Source organism: Bubalus kerabau, chromosome 15 (genome assembly GCF_029407905.1).
Source record: "Bubalus kerabau isolate K-KA32 ecotype Philippines breed swamp buffalo chromosome 15, PCC_UOA_SB_1v2, whole genome shotgun sequence".
Classification (NCBI taxonomy): domain Eukaryota; kingdom Metazoa; phylum Chordata; class Mammalia; order Artiodactyla; family Bovidae; genus Bubalus; species Bubalus kerabau.
In genome coordinates, this window is record NC_073638.1 from 24,965,953 (window position 1) to 24,983,490 (window position 17,538).

The 17,538-nt window shown below is 40.6% G+C and overlaps 1 pseudogene; it reads right to left on the bottom strand.

Moving 5' to 3' along the window:
* Positions 1-8,137: 8,137 nt before the first annotated feature.
* LOC129628726 (NXPE family member 1-like) overlaps positions 8,138-17,538 on the bottom strand; it is a 34,704-nt pseudogene continuing 25,303 nt past the window's right edge.

The following is a 17,538-nucleotide window of genomic DNA, read 5'->3' on the forward strand; positions in this document are numbered from 1 at the left end:
AAGATCCCCTAGAATAGGAAATGGCAACCCACTCCAGTATTCTTGCCTGCAAAATTCCCTGGACAGAGGAGCCAAGCTACAGCCCATGGGGTTGCAAAGAGTTGGACATGACTGAGCACACACACATACACACACTTACTCTTCTTCACAGATGATCATGGTGCTTTGTTTTATCTTGTTTCTTCCTCTTCTAGGCTTATAGAAGATTTCTTATTGATTGTATTTTTAATTTTTTTGTATTCTTGCTATAATTTTATTTTATATGTTTTAATGTGGGATTGACCTGTAGCTTTAGTCTTAATTGAGGCCTAGTTGATTTACAATATTGTGTTAGTTTCAAGTATACAGTGTATTATTCAGTATTTTTGCATACTATATTCCACTATAGGTTGTTACAAGATAAGACACTGGGTATAATTCCCTATTGCGTATCAGCTTTATATATAGTAGTTTGTATCTGTTAGTCCTATACTCTCAATTTGTCCCTCCCCACCTTCCTTCTCCCTTTTGGTAACTGCAAGTTTGTTTTCTGTATCTGTGAGTCTCTTTCTGTTTTACATATATATTCATTTGTGTTATTTTTTAGATTCCACATGTAAGTGATTATCATGCAGTATTTGTCTTCCTCTGACTTACTTCACTAAGCATAGTGTTCTCTAAGCCATCCATGTTGCTGCAAGTGTGGATTAGTTTTTAAAATGTGTTACGTCCCTTTTCTGTGTACACAACGAGTTAGGTCCTGTTCTGTGTCATGTCTGTTTATATAGAGATGTAGCACCATTCATTTGGCAAGCGTGGTTTGGATGCTGCTATGCGCCTGGTCCTGTTTGATAAACTAGGGATGAGTTCCTAGGAGGCACTGGGGTCATGGCTGGCATCTCCGTGGAGGGTGGAGAACACATAAACCAGGGGTTGGGGAGTGGGAAATGGGGGAGAAGGCATCTTGGGCAGGGGGAAAGTTGATGCCAGAGCAGCATGCAGGCCCTTAGGGGCCTCTGAATGCCACGCCCTGGCCGAGGTCCCAGCTGCACCCCTGGCAGCTCTACCGCAGCTTTGTCTCTGTTCAGCCTCTTCTTTGTTGTAACCATGCACGTGCCAGGAGAAGCACCAGACTGTGGAAAAAGAATTACAAGGGTATTTCATGACTGGTGATGTGTACGTTCCGTTCTGTCAAATCTATCTCGTCATTGTCTAACCATCTATTGCTTGTATGAGGGAAACTGGGTTAGGGAGTGACCCTTAAGAATACTGGGAGTGAGGTGTATAGGTGTGCCTGTTCACAGGGTGTGTAGGTATCTGAAAGCCTTAAGTATCTGACCTCCTTTGAAGCCAAATGGACTCTGCTAGTGTGCAGAACCCATGTGTTCCTGCGCTCCAGTTGTAAACCTTTGGGTTAAATGTTGCTCTTAGCTATTTGGTGTGCATCTTCTCATCAACATCCCTTTTCTTAGGAAGCACTGCAATCAATATGATTGAGGCTTTGCTACCAGGACAGTGGCGAGAATGACTGTGCTGCCCAATAGCAGCCAGCTTGCCACAATCTTCCCAGAGTACAGGGACCGTGGGAGCAGCTTTGCACATTCAGCCCTACAACAGTGGGGCCCTGGCTGTACCTTTTATGCTGAAAAGTATAAAAGCCTGAACATACCTAGGTAGCCAAAGAGCCAATAATCACATTTTTAATTTGAAAATACACCTGTGAGATCTTAAAAAACACAGACACAAAAACACATTCACAAAAACAAGTCACCTTCATACGCAGTAAAAAGCATTCCTTTTTTTAAATCGAGGTTTACTTTTTTTAATCTTCCTTGGAAGTTGCAGCTAGCAGGCTCTTCTTTAAAGATAGACATTTTCTTCAATGAAATATTCCATTTGGTTCTTTGGGAGTCGTTGGATGAGAGTCTGTAGGGGAAAATGTATTACAAGAAACTTCATGAGTGAACTTTCCATTCCATCACATCATGCTGTTGTCCATGTCTTGTCTAATCACCTAATGCTACTATGAGGGAAACTACTGGTTGTTGTATGTGGACCTTCTGTTAGGTCATCTTCTAAATTTTTATGTTTAGCTCTTTTTTTTTTTAAATAAGGAGAACATTTCTTAAATGAGAAATTTTTAAAACAGAGAATGTTTCTTAAAGTGAAAGAAACAGAAAAAATAACCAGAACAGTTACTTCTGTTCTTTCTGACACAAACTGCCACTACACCATTGAACAGAAGCAGTGACAGGAATTCAGGTTTTCTTCCTGATATTAGTAAGAAGTGTTTATTTTATTTCATTTATTAAATGATATTTGTTATAGTCTTCCGATAGATAAACTTTCTCAAGTTATGGGAGCTCTCTTCTCTTACAAGTTTGTTTCTTTTCTCCTCTAAAGATGTTGTGTTCAAGTCCATCAAGATTTTTGTTTTAAACTAGGTGTTGGCACGGAGAAGGCAATGGCACCCCACTTCAGTACTCTTGCCTGGAAAATCCCATGGACGGAGGAGCCTGGTGGGCTGCAGTCCATGGGGTCGCTGAGGGTCGGACACGACTGAGCGACTTCACTTTCACTTTTCACTTTCATGCATTGGAGAAGGAAATGGCAACCCACTCCAGTGTTCTTGCCTGGAGAATCCCAGGGACGGGGGAGCCTGGTGGGCTGCTGTCTATGGGGTCACACAGAGTCGGACACGACTGAAGTGACTTAGCAGTAGCAGGTGTTGGCAAACTGGCCTAGAGGTCAAATGTGGTTCACCCCTATTTTTTTAGGGCCCATCAGCTAAAAGTGGACTTTGCACTTTTTAATCATTGGCCAAAAAAGTCCAAAGAGGAGTGAAACTATATGAAATTCAAAATTCCATGTCCATAAATGAGGTTTTATTGGAACATAGCCAGATCTTTCATTCATGTGTTGTCTTGGCCATTTTCAGGCTACCATGGGAGCACTGAGCAACTCTGACAGAGGTAAATGGCCAGCAACGCCTAAAACATTTGTCATCCAGCCCATCTAACTTTCAAAAAGTTTTGATGACTCCTGTTTTAGACCATCATTATGATCACGTTTATTCTCTTTTGCTCTACTGAAATATCAAATAGGATGCTTTCGGCCACAAGTAATAGAAATCATGATTCAAAGGGCTTATTAAAAAACAAACAAACTAATTTTTTAATTTATTTGGCTGCCCCAGGTCTTAGTTGCAGCATGTGGGATCTTCCAGTTTTGTTACAGCATGCAAACTCTTTTGTTGTAGCATGTGGGATCTAGTTCCCTGAACAGTGATCAAACCCACCCCCCTTAATTGGGAACATGTAGTTTTAGCCTCTGGACCACCAGGGAAGTCCCAAACCAAACTTAACTAAACAGTAAAAGCATTCACATGTAGAAAAGCTCTGGACACAGTATAATCACTCTTCACATCTGATTCTCTCGCTTTTGTATCTTATATTGGTTGTCTTTGTTCTTAAGTGTCCTGCCTGCCCAGATGGAATCTTTTAAATTTGATTTTCTTAGTCCCTAAAATAAGTAAAACTTCGCTGATGATACAACTAGGATGATTTGTAGAGACTGGTCTGTAGGGATTTTGTAAACTGCTTTAGCAAATAGAGTTTGAACACATGCTAATTTGCTTTTCAATCACATGGTCATGTGTGTGGTTACTCTGGGTGCCATATGCAAAGATCATGGCTCAGGTATCAATGATACCTACACTGAGACTTAAAAATGTCCTTCACAGTAAGATGTTGAATGTCACCGTGGAAGTCTCCACCTCTCTGTGTCAACATGTATCTCCCTGATGTTCTCTCTCTCAAAGAGTCATTTTAGTGACTGGGCCTCTTAGGAGTAGTCATTCTGTAGCCTTTCTGACCCTGATGACCTGAGAATGAAAATGTCAAAGGGGAACGGTCTGAAATGCTAGCCAAGTATGATGATGATGGCTGACATCTGGTCAGTTGCCTGGGGGATACAATCTACATCTATCACAGAGTAGGAAAATCATAAAAGAGGACCTGAATTTTCCCCACTGATGCCTAGTCTTTCTGCATCCAGAAGGAATTGTTTCTTAAAAACTTTAGTTCCATGAAGATAAAAAATTTTAGTGCTGATAAAAAATAAATAAACCTTGAGACTTTCCTGGTGGTCTGGTGGCTAAGACTACATGTTCCCAATGCAGGGTGCCCGGGTTTGATCCCTGGTCAAAGAACTAGATCCCACATGCTGAAACTAAGACCTGGTGCAGTTAAATACATAAATAATTAAAAAATAAACAAGCCTTTTAACTAGAAGGAAATGATGAATATTTCTAAAAAGAATCAGTTCAGTTCAGTCACTCATTCATGTCTGACTCTTTGTGACCCCATAGACTGCAGCACGCCAGGCTTCCCTGTCCATCACCAACTCCCAGAGCTTGCTCAAACTCATGTCCATTGCGTCAGTGACGCCATCCAACCGTCTCTGTCATCCCCTTCTCCTACCTTCAATCTTGCCCAGCATCAGGGTCTTTTCCAATGAGTCAGTTCTTTGCATCAGGTGGCTAAAGTATTGGAGCTTCAGCTTCAGCATCAATGAATATTGAGGACTGATTACCTTCAGGATTGACCAGTTTGATCTCCTTGCAGTCCAAGGAAATCTCAAGAGTCTTCTCCAACATCTCAGCTCAAAAGCATCAATTCTTCAGTGCTCAAATTTTTTTACAGTCCAACTCTCACATCCATACACAACTACTGGATAAACCATAGCTTTGAGTAGATGGACCTTTGTCGGCAAAGTAGTATCTCTACTTTTTAATATGCTCTCTAGGTTGGTCATAGCTTTTCTTCCAAGGAGAAAGTGTCTTTAACTTTCATGGCTGAAGTCACCATCTGCAGTGATTTTGGAGCCCCCAAAACTAAAATCTGTCACTGTTTTCGTTGTTTGCCCATCTATTTCCCATGAAGTCATGGGACCAGATGCCATGATCTTAGTTTTCTGAATGTCAAGTTTTAAGCCAGCTTTTTCACTCTTCTCTTTCACTTTCATCAAGAGGCTCTTTAGTTCCTCTTCACTTTCTGCCCAGGGTGGTATCATCTGCATATCTGAGATTATTGATATTTCTCCTGGCAATCTTGATTCCAGCTTGAGCTTCATCCAGTCTGGCATTTAGCATGATGCACTCTGCATACAAGTTAAATAAGCAGGGTGACAATATACAGCCTTGACGTACTCCTTTACCAATTTTGAACCAGTCCATTTTTCCATGTGTGGTTCTAACTGTTGCTTCTTGTTCTGCATACAGATTTCTCAGGAGGCAGGTTAGATGGGCTGGTATTCCCATCTCTTTAAGAATTTTCCAGTTTGTTTTAATCCACACAGTTGAAGCATTTACCGTAGTCAATGAAGCAGAAATAGATATTATTTTTGTAATTATCTTGTTTTTTCGATGATCCAACGGATGTTGGCAATATGATCTCTGGTTCCTCTGCCTTTTCTAAATCCAGCTTGAACATCTGGAAGTTCACAGTTCATGTACTGTTGAAGCCTGGCTTGGAGAATTTTGAGCATGACTTTGCTACCGTGTGAGATGAGTGCAATTGTGCGATAGTTTGAACATTCTTTGGCATTGCCTTTCTTTGGGATTGGAATGAAAACTGATCTTTTCCAGTCCTGTGATCACTGCTGGGTGTTGCAGATTTGCTGGCATATTGACTGCAGCATTTTCACAGCATTATCTTTTAGGATTTGAAATAGCTCAAATGGCATTCCATCACCTCCACTAGCTTTGTTTGTAGTGATGCTTCCTAAGGCCCACTTGACTTCACATTCCAGGATGTCTGGCTTTAGGTGAGTGATCACACCATCATGGTTATCTGGGTCATGAAGATCTTTTTTGTACAGTTCTTCTGTGTATTCTTGCCACCTCTTCTTAATATCTTCTGCTTCTGATAGGTCCATGCCATTTCTGTCCTTTATCGAGCCCATCTTTGCATGAAATGTTCTCTTGGTATCTCTAATTTTCTTGAAGAGATCTCTAGACTTTCCCATTCTATTGTTTTACTCTATTTCTTTGCATTGATCATTGAGGAAGGCTTCTTATCTCTCCTTGCTATTCTTTGGAAATGCATTCAGATGGGTTTGTATTTCCTTTTTTCCATTGCCTTTCACTTCTTTTTTTTTCTCAGCTATTTGTAAGCTCCTCAGACAACCATTTTGCCTTCTTGCATTTCATATTCTAAAAAGTATATCCTATCATTTTAAAGGTTCAACCATCAAGATTATTTCTTACTGGATCTTCCCTAGGGTCTGGGGTAGAGTACCTGTTTGTATGTGTGAAGTATCAATCAAAATGTAGAATTTTCATTGGGATTTATAAATAAGAACAGCATTTCTCATGAAAGAGGGAATACATAAAGGCTCAAATCTAAAAGTGAAGTTGAAAAGAAAACAGTCAAAAGGAGAGAGTAGAGACCTCATTAAAGATATTTTAAAATCAGCCTAAATTTCTATAAGAATATAAAATAATTACATGCTTTTTTACAACTTTGAGTTAAGTAGTGCAGTTATTGCCCCAGTATAGAGTCTCCCAGGAGGTAAATGAGTTTTCCTTTCAAACAGTCATTTATCTTAATTGTATTAACTGAATCTGGTTGTGAAATGTAATCCACTTCCTTCTAAAGTATAACCACCAGGGACAGGAGTCTTCATTCCAGCTTAACATTTCTCTTTCACCTTTTCACTCTGTGGTAACAGACAAACGGGTGGTAGGTGATTCCACTGGGATAAGTTAAATATCCAGCCTTCTCTCTTCTGCTGGCTCCTACTTCCTAATTCCTCCCTTTCGAGTCCTATCCTTTGATCATTTGATTTGTTTTAGACCCTTCTCCTCTGTCTTTCTTTTACGAGATTCTGAGTCATCTTGACTCCTTCCTGGTCATTTTCTCCCAAATCTGGTCATTAGCTGAGTCCTGAGGTTCTGTCATTTCTTTGGCATCTTTGCTGATGCTCTGCTGACATAGACCTTGGTTTCTAACCTGAGTATCACTCGTCTCACAGTTGGTGTCCTTGTATCAAATCACTTACCCTTGTTTTATTAATGGAGCAATAATTTTATTTTTTATATGAGCATTTTTATAGGAATTTTTTTAAATTTAAAAAATAGCTTTAAAATAGCACATCTACATTTTAAAAACTTGAAAAAGTTTAACATCTAACTTGAATTCATGTTTTTAAATAAGATTTTGCTTAAAGTGACCTGCAGCAGCCAGTGCAAACCAATATTCTGAGATTTTTTTCAGTGTGTTCCACTAGAATTACAACTCTCTTGGCACGAGGTCTTCCTTCCTTTCTTCAGGTAGCAGGCACCATGATTTTTGCTTTGAGGTAAATTTAATCATCAAATTCCTCACCTGTCAAGCTTCCTTGTCACTCGCTATATTACTCTCCTACCATTAGACTAATGCGTTGTATTTTGGTCTGGTTACATTAGCACTTCTGTACTAATATCACATTCTGTATTAGGTAGGAAGAAAATAATGATGACCAAAAAATGCAAATGTATTTATCCCTCACATAACAGTCATAGGGTGAGCAAGCCAGGGCTAATATGATGTTACATGGTGTCAGGGACTCCAATTCCTTCTATATGCTTGTTCAGCTGTTCTTTTTTTTAAAGAGGGGCTAGTGTGATGCTCTTAATTTTATTATTTCTTTTACGGCTTTGCTGGGATTTAATTGGTGTACAAAACCCCATATACTTAATGTGTACAGTTTGATGAGTTTGAGCATTATGCATAAACCCCTGGGCTTCCCAGGTGGCGCAGTGGTAAAGAATCCAATGCAAAAGATTCAGGTTCAAACCCTGGGTTGGAAAGATCCCTGGAATAGGAAATGGCAGCCCCCTCTAGTATTCTTGCCTGGGAAATCCCATGCCCAGAGGAGCCTGGAGGGCTACAGTCTATGGGGTTGCAAAGAGTTGGACATGACTGAACAACTGAGCATAAACCCCTGATGTCTTCACCACAATTAAGGTGCATTCTTAATATATGACTTCAATTCCACGGCCTAACATGGCTTTGTCATCTCTTATCATTATATTGCAGTTCAGCCAATAGGAAGGGGGGAGAGAGTTGTTTTACTTTTAAAGGCATGACCTAGAAGTTTCCCATATCACTTCCACTCATAGTCCTGGCAGAAATCTCGTCATGGTCATAACCAGCTGCAGGAAGGCTGTGGCCTTTAGTTTGGTGACGCTGGACCCAGCTAAAATTATGGTGTTCAGTTACTAAAGAGGGAGAGGGGAATGGATTTTAGGGGACCACCCACAGTCTCTGCTTCACTCTCCATGCTTAGCCTCTGTTGTCTGTGTCTATAGAAGAGCTCATCAGCATGGTTGTTCTGTGTCCATAGAAGAGTTCATCAGCATGGTTGTCTGTGTCCATAGAAGAGCTCATCAGCATGGTTGTTCTGTGTGTGTAACCAATAAAAACAGTGCAAAATGGCACTGCTGGCAGAATTGAACAAATTCTGGAATAGCTCTTCCATGATGACCTGGAGGACTGTTAAGTCCTGGTCATTTTGGTCTGCTAAAGAGAGTTTTCATAATCCTATAATTATGTTGGAATTTCCATGTGACAGGGTTGGGCTTCTATGATGTTTAACAGCATCACATCCTGGATGGTTGAATATTCTGACCCTGGAAACTTAACATCGCTACCCCCATCCTAATAATGCACAGCTATCCTTTGGTGAGGATACAGTCTTTGAATTTATTATTATAAACCATATCTTGTATAATAGTAATGTGTCAGGATATTCATTTTGCTAAGTGTCAGAGGAAGTGCTCTGCAGGACTATTTCAAATATATAACAAATCTCTTTTGATCGGTCTTACATGTTTATTTTACTTGATCATTTTAGAATAGTGAAAGTGTTAGTTGCTCAGTTGTGTCTGATGTTTTGCAACCCCATGGACTGTAGCCCGCCAGGCTTCTCTGTCCATGGGATTCTCCAGGCAAGGATACTGGAGTGGGTTGCCATTCCCTTCTCCAGGGGATCTTCCCAACCTAGGGATTGAAACCGGGTTTCCTGCATTGCAGGCAGATTCTTTACCATCTGAGCCACCAGGGAAGTCCTAATTTCAATTTTTATTTAAAAATTAAAAAAAAAAAAAAACCAATTTTGGTTGCACTGCACAGCCTGTGGGATCTTAGCTCCCCAAGCAGAGATTGAACCAATGCCCCCTGCACCAGAAGCTCAGAGTCCTAACCACTGGACCGCCAGGGAAGTCCTAGGCTTGAGTATATTAAACAGTATGTCAATAATGTTATTAAGATTCCACTGTATTTATTGATTAGTTTAGAGATTGCAGAAAGCAAACTAATGGTTCCCCAAAGGTTTCTTTATAATCCCTGGGGCCTGTGAATCTGTTACCTTCCATGACAAGGGGGCTTTCCAGACATGATTAAGGGTATGGATATTGAGATGGGAGATATCCTGGATTATCTGGGTGGGACCAATCTAAATCGCCTTAGTTCTCAAAAGTGGAAGAGGGAGGCAGAGGAATGGTTCAGAAAGATGTGGTGTGAGGACTTGACCCACCATTACAGCTTTGAAAACAGGAGGAAGGGGGCTTTGAGGAATGTGGGCAGTTCTAGAAACCTGAAAAGGCAAAGAAACAGATGCTCCTCCAGAGCCTTCAGAAAGGAATTTGGCCCCTGCCACATGTTGGTTTTAACTCATTGAGACAGAGGTTGAACTACTGAGCCACAGAACTGCAAGATGATCCACTTGTTCAAGCCACTTCGTTGCAGCAACAATAAGAAAATATTAAAGAGATAGTTGACCTTTTTTCAATATTAAGTCATCCCACCCAGAAACAATAGTATTTTTTCTTCTGTTTATATAAATTTTATTTTATATCACATAGTAATGTTTTAAATTGTCTTTCTATAGGTCATGCACATCTTGTTAAATTGTGAATTTGCTCTTTAGAGCACAAAGTGGATTGCATTACTCTCTTCCTTTAATTGGCTTTTGTAGCTTTCAAAAACTTACTGAATAAACACTAAAATCCTCAGTTTCATACTCGAGAGCCTCCATAATTTAGTTTCTTCCTCTTCTTAGCCTCATTCTTCCCTGCATTCCACCAATTGCTCTCACTCCTTTGGACCGGTGAACAAAGTTCATGATAATTTTGTTCCTGATTAGAGTTATCAGATAAAAATACAGAATACTAAACTAAATTTGAATTATTTCTAATGAGCAATAATTTCTTAGTATCCATCGTTCCCACGCAATATTTTCCTTTTATCTCATGTAATATGCATAGGCAATTAGAAATTACCGAAATTGAACTGATACTTTGTTCTATTGTTTGCTAAACCTGGCAACCTTATTCATGATCTTTATGAGTTTTCTCTTTCACTCCATTCCCTGTCTACAGATATCCTTAGGGGCTAAGTCAAATACCACCTTATCATAAGCCCTTCTGCATTTTTACTTCCTTCATAGAATTGGTAGGTTAAATGTCTTTCAGATTGCAACCGTGCTGAACATTTATTTTTCTCCATTTGCCCTTAATGCCTCATATCTGTTAGAATCTCAATAAACATTTGCTGAATAAATGAATAAATATTAGGCAATAAATCAGTTGAAGTAAATCTCAAAATGATTGTTATTGGTAAACTCATAGGCTTTAAAGAAAGTTCTATTAAAGCTAAGTATAAACATTGTTCTTTCCTAAGTAACGTGGCTTTGTGTTTGCCACTAAAACACATTTAATGAAATGGAAAACACCATATAAAACTTTTAAGTGCATCCACTAAAGGTTAGGAAGTTATGCCTACAGAGAATTAGGCTAACTAAATCAAAATGTTCCTACTCTAAAGCTGTGGGTATCCATCAAAGATTTGCCCAGAATGTTCCCCATACAGAATCATTGACTCTAGGAGATATACTCCTGGGTTTAAATCTGGAGATAGGATATGAATCCTTTCCCCTTTGGAAAAAATTGAGATGAAATCTGTTATCAAAGGAGCTTGAAATGATTTCCTTGAATTGATTTTTCTCTTTAAAATTCAAGGTGATTGACCTCAGAGACCCCCTGCTAGGAATTGTGCCCTCAGAAAATCCTGATTGCTAGGGTTGATGCTGATGAAGTTTGCTCTGCATCAGAATGTCTCCTAGAAGACGCATGCTACACACCACCTACCACAGGACAAAGCAAACTTACTGTCACATCAGGAGAGATCAGTGTGGTTAAGATGTATCATCATTTCAGCTCCACACTGGACCTTCACAAGACAACAAATGACTGTTCACACAATATAGGTAATGGAAGCTACTTGTGAGTGAAGGATAATTTAAAATTTTCTATAACTGAAAAGTATTATCATTGCAAATTTTGTATCTATTGGGCATTTTTTTGGTGTGTGTATGAATTGGGATTGTGTGTGTGTGTGTATGAGTATCCACTGTATATGCTTTAGGGAAAATACCTTTCTGAGAGAGCCTTGAGTTCAGGGCAGCTCTGCTCTTCTGTCACATGGATGGATTCATGGAGTCTGGAATTTTAGATTCAAAGTATTTATCTAACCTGCAAGTTCTCTTCTCTTTTGCTACTTTTGCATCACTTACTCAAGTTCATATAATATTTTTCTTAGATTACTATAAGCCACTAGCCAGATTGTCTCTGTTTTATTCCATCTAAATTCTTCAACACAACTGCCAGAGTATCCTTTTGAACTGCAAATGCAACTTCATTACTGCTTAAAATCCTTTATTTTAAAGTCCTTTATTTAAAATTCCCCTCAGGAAGGAGTTCAGGCTCCTCAACATGGCATGAAGACCTCTTATCACAGGGTTCTCTATATATGTTATTTTTTATGTTTACCTTTCATTTTTTTTTCTAGAAACTTGCTTTCTGAGGATTGTAAGCTTCCTCAAGGAAGGTAATGCATTTGCTTGATCCACTGCTGTGTCCCTAATACCTCTCAAAGAGCTGGCAGCAAGTCCTGCTTAGTCTGTGTGTGCCTGCTAAGTCACTTCAGTCGTGTCTGACTCATTGCAACCCTATGATCTGGAGCCCGCCAGGCTCCTCTGTCCATGGGATTCTCCAGGCAAGAATACTGGAGTGGGTTGCCATACCCTTCTCCAGGGCATCTTCCCAACCCCACATCTCTTATGTCTCCTTCATTGACAAGCAGGTTCTTTACCACTAATGCCACGTGGGAAACCCTGCTCAGTCTGATGCATGAATAAATATATATTGCATTTCTTTCCTCTGGTTGATGAAAGGCTTCCTGACTCTTTCTGCTTCAAAGCTCTTATCTTTCCTTTGATTCACTCTTTGTTCCAATCCTGTGTAGGTAAGTGGTAGCAGGCAGAAAGGGAACATGGGTGAATGGGGACCCAGGAGTACAGCAGATATAAGTGGTACCTGATTTGGTGCTATGGATGTCTCTTCAGGTTCATTCTAGAGAAAGGAAGGGATCAGCACATTTTCATCCTTCCTGGGACTCAGGCATAAGGACAATTAGTGGACAGGAGGAGATCTGGTGAGGTGTACCATCAGAGATCAAAGGGAAAGAGCAGAAACCCAACTGTGCTTTTACTTGTTTCAGAAGAGAATCAAGGACTATGGATCAGGAGCCAACATTTGGATAACTGTAAGATCTGGAATGCATGTTTTTTCTCCATGTTTGCTATCCACACTTTACTTCCTCTTGACATATTTTTTTGGAAACTTAAGGGAAAATAACTCGAAGCTTGACTTTGAAAACTGTTGTGATTCTACTCAATACTCTGTAATGACCTATATGTGAAAAGAATCTAAAAAACAGTGTGTGTATATATATATATGTATATACATATATATATGATACACTTTGATGTGCATTTGAAATTAATACAACATTGTAAATCAACTATACGCCAACAAAATTTAAAAATTAAAATTAAAAAAATAAAACTGCTTAGAAAGGGGCTTTCTAAACTTGTGGTTTCCGAGAATTGCTGCTAGGGGCTGCTGCTGGAAACCTAGCATTCCACTCTGTGGCCAAGCTTAGAGAAAGCAAATCCATGGGGAAAAAATGGATCCCTAAGGGGGAAAAGGAAATGGATTGAGCCCTCAAGACTTAACAGTAAATTAGCAAAGCAGCAAAAGAGTCTGAAACTGATAGGTGGTCTCAGGGATTGGCCCCCAGGTTCTGGGGTTTGTGGTGGCATATAAGTTACACTTTGCAAATTCCAAAGTGGCTCAGGAAGTATTTTGCAGCTTAGTGTAAAGCTGGCAGACCAGGAAGTGAACATTTGTTTGTGAGCAAGGGGAGAGAGCTTTGGCATTGACGTTGCTGTGATTGATATGAGAAACATGCTTACACCCCAGTGTAAGCTGAGGCCTGCTCAACTTGTGGTTTCCGAGAATTGCTAGATCACAACTCAGCGAATATGAAGGACTTCTCCAACCAGAGACCTGAGAATAGCTGACAATACCTGATCTTGAGATCAATTTGAGATGGGTTTCACAGGTGGCCCCAGTGGTAAAGAATCCATCTGCCAATGCAGGAGACTCAGGAGATGCAGGTTTGATCCCTGGGTTGGGAAGATCCCCTAGAGAAAGAACCAGCAACTCACATCATCATTCTTGCCTAGAGAATCCCATGGGGAGTGGAGCCTGGTGGGCTACAGCCCATGGGGTCAAAAAAGAATTGGCTTTGACTGAGTGAGCACACATATCGTAGGAAGAAGTTGAATTTTTGGAAACATGACTCAAGCTACAGTGTGAACAGTGAATTAGAGACGGTAAGAGAGGCAGAAAGGAAGCTATGACAAGTAATCTAGATAAGCTAATGATGACCTGAACACAGGTAAGAACTGTAGGCATGTAGAGAAATGGGTAAATGTGAGAGATACTTAAGAGGTAGTCTACAGAAAATGATATGAGATGAAGCATAGATGTTATGCACGTATCAAGGAGAACTTGTCCAGTATAAAATCTATTAACACATAGCAGAATACTTCTCCACTGAACGTATTTTGTAAAACCTAGGTCTACAGTAAAAGAGATGACTAGATCTGAGATTACCATAGGGCATGATGGAAAAGGACATATATAATACACAATTCTACCTCGGGCAGTCCTTTTTTATTGAACATCTGAGTGAGAATGCCAACCTTGGAAGTCATGAGTAGGGGGCTCAGGAAGATACCACATACCTAGCCATACCTTGAGTAGCAGAGGCATCAGAGAGGGTCATGCCCATTATTAATTGAGGTGGGCAATGTAGTTTGCTCTTTGGAAGAAAAGCTATGACCAACCTAGACAGCATGTTAAAAAGCAGAGACATTACTTTAACAACAGAGGTCATCTAGTCAAAGCTATGGTTTTTCCAGTGGTCATGTATGGATGTGAGGGTTGGACTATAACGAAAACTGAGTGCCAAAGAATTGATGCTTATGAACTGTGGTGTTGGAGAAGACTCTTGAGAGTCCCTTGGACTGCAAGGAGATCCAACCAGTCCATTCTAAAGGAGATCAGTCATGAATATTCATTGGAAGGACTGATGCTGAAGCTGAAATTCCAACACTTTGGCCACCTGATGCGAAGAACTGACTTATTGGAAAAGGCCCTGATGCTGGAAAGACTGAAGGCAGGAGGAGAAGGGGACAACAGAGGATGAGATGGCTGGATGGCGTCATCGTCTCAGACGTGAGTTTGAGCAAGCTCCGGGAGTTGGTGATCGACAGGGAAGCCTGGCGTGCCCCTGTCCCTGGTGTCACAAAGAGTGGGATACCATTGAGTGACTGAACTGAAGTGTATGTAGCGGTGCCTGTTGTCACCTCTCAGGTATCTAAAGGTATACTTACCTGTGAAAAAAGGGCTTTCTTCCTTGACAGTAAGAAAAGAAATTTCTCAATTACTGGTGGTCATACCAGTCAGGACCTCACAGGGTACATGTTAAGGCCTCAGACAGTAGAAGGCTTCTTCTCTCAAGTGTCACAGTTCAGCACTTGGGCTTAGAGTTAGGCCACATTCAAGGATATGGGTGGGGCTATTAACAGCCCTGCCTTTGAAAATAACCGGTCACAGTCTTGGTTCCTGGCCCTCCAGAGAGCCAAGACCCTTTCACTGGGGTGGATGAGCAGGAGAGACAGGGACACCTGGCCCTCCCAGAACAGAGTGAAGCTCACAAGGTAGGTGAAGTCTGTCACCTTTCCTAAAGCACCTGCCCCCAGGGCTGGGGAGGACATCCTGGCCCTGAGGAAATCCCCACTATATTCCTTCCTTCATCCCAGATGGTCCCTCACCTCTTGCAGGACGTCCATCTGGTCCCCCCTGCAGTATGTGTCTCGAGGGCTGAGGAGTGTGGCTCTGCTGTGTGTGGCGCTGGTGGTGGAGCTCACGTTGGTGAAGTGTCTGGGTGGGATCAGCTGGTTTAGTTTCTCCATGATCCTCTTTATCCTCAGCTCAGTCTCTGTCGGTGACTTTAACAGGCTTGGTGGTATTTTAGGGTCTGGGGACTTTGTGGAGCTGTTCCAGGGCTTCCCTGGTGGTTCAGATGGTAAAGAATCTGTCTGCAATGCAGGAGACATGGGTTCGATTCCTGGGTCAGGAAGATCCCCTAAAGAAGGACATGGAAACCCACTCCAGTATTCTTGCCTGGAGAATTCCATGGACAAAGGAGCATGGTGGCTGAAGTCCATGGGGTTGCAAAGAGTCAGACATGACTGAGCAATTCACACTTTCACTCCAGTGGTGGAAGGAAATGGCTAAGTTAGAGTGGACCAAAACTGAAATGGCAAGGAATGTGACATACTCTGAAAGGAACCCATCCAAATCATTTTTACTTATTATGTATTTAAATATTTATGTATATATTATCATCAGTTTTATTTAAACTCTGGCAATTTTGAATAAGATATAAACATTTATCTTTAACCTCATTGTTTTAGAGAATGCCTCAACAGTTTTAGATAAATATATTAAATCCAAAATACAGAGCTCAGAGAATACTTATGAGTAATGAATTGATTCCAGTGCATTTGCTCTTCCTCTTCTTAGACATTTTATCACCAGTCATCATTACTCTCTGTTAGTTCTACTTATACTCATCTTTTCAGTTCAGTTCAGTTCAGTCGCTCAGTTGTGTCCGACTCTTTGTGACCCCATGAATTGCAGCACTCCAGGCCTCCCTGTCCATCGCCAACTCCCGGAGTTTACTCAAACTCATGTCCATCGAGTCAGTGATGGCATCCAGCCATCTCATCCTCTGTCATCCCCTTCTCCTCCTGCCCCCAATCCCTCCCAGCATCAGGGTCTTTTCCAATGAGTCAACTCTTCGCATCAGGTGGCCAGAGTATTGGAGTTTCAGCTTTAGCATCAGTCCTTCCAATGAACTGATCTCCTTTAGAATGGACTGGTTGGATCTCCTTGCAGTCCAAGGGACTCTCAAGAGTCTTCTCCAACACCACAGTTCAAAAAAATCAATTCTTCGGCGCTCAGCTTTCTTCACAGTCCAACTTTCTCATCCATACATGACCACTGGAAAAACCATAGCCTTGACTAGATGGACTTTGTTGGCAAAATAATGTCTCTGCTTTTGAATATGCTATCTAGGTTGGTCATAACTTTCCTTCCAAGGAGTAAGCATCTTAATTTCATGGCTGCAATCACCATCTACAGTGATTTTACCTATCTGTAATTGTATTATAGTTCAAGTTACCATCATTTATTGCCTGAATTGTAGTAGTTATCCCAAGGGTCAGGGCTTCCATACTGCTTTCTTTCCAATAAATTTTCTCCATTGTTACTAAATCAGTCCTTCTCCAGCAAGACTCTACTCATGTCCTTCCCTGCTGAAACCCTTTCAATGGCTTCTCATTACTCTTGGGGTAAAGTTCAGTCTTAATATGGTTTTATTCTATGGCCTCTGTTTTAACTCTCTTGTTCCTGCCACTCCTTTTCTGCATTTTACATTTTCATGAGTAACTGTTTGTAGTTTTCAGGAAGTGACCTTCCTTTCCTTCAGCTCTTGGTTTTTACTAATATGATTTCCTCTTCTGGGATGACTTACCATCTACAGATTTTTCCCCAAGCCATCTAAACATCTGTCAACTTCTTACTGAGAAATCATTAGAAGCTTAGAGGTTGCTTCTTATCCTTTTCACACTAGACCATGTTTTTATAGGTACTCAAATTCAGTGATTTCTAAATCCTGTTGATGGTCAGAGGTGCCTGCAAACTTTTCAGAAAATATGGATTCTCAAGCTGCAGCCCAGATAAACTGAATAATAATTACTAAATGCCTTCTCCAGGAATTTATTTTTGTTTTCAAAAGCCTCACTTGCAATCAAGTCCAATAAGTATGAGAACAATGGTGGTTGTCAACCCTCTTGTACTTTGGAACACACATAAAGCTTAAACAAACAAAAAAATAGGTGCACTGCACCCCAGCATCAATCAATAAAGCCCTTGTGGTTTGTACAAAGCAATAGAGTAAACCAAAAGAGACAAGAGACAAGAAAATTAGATATAATTAAAAATAAAGATTAATAGAGCCCAAGTTCCTTTCAAGGTCA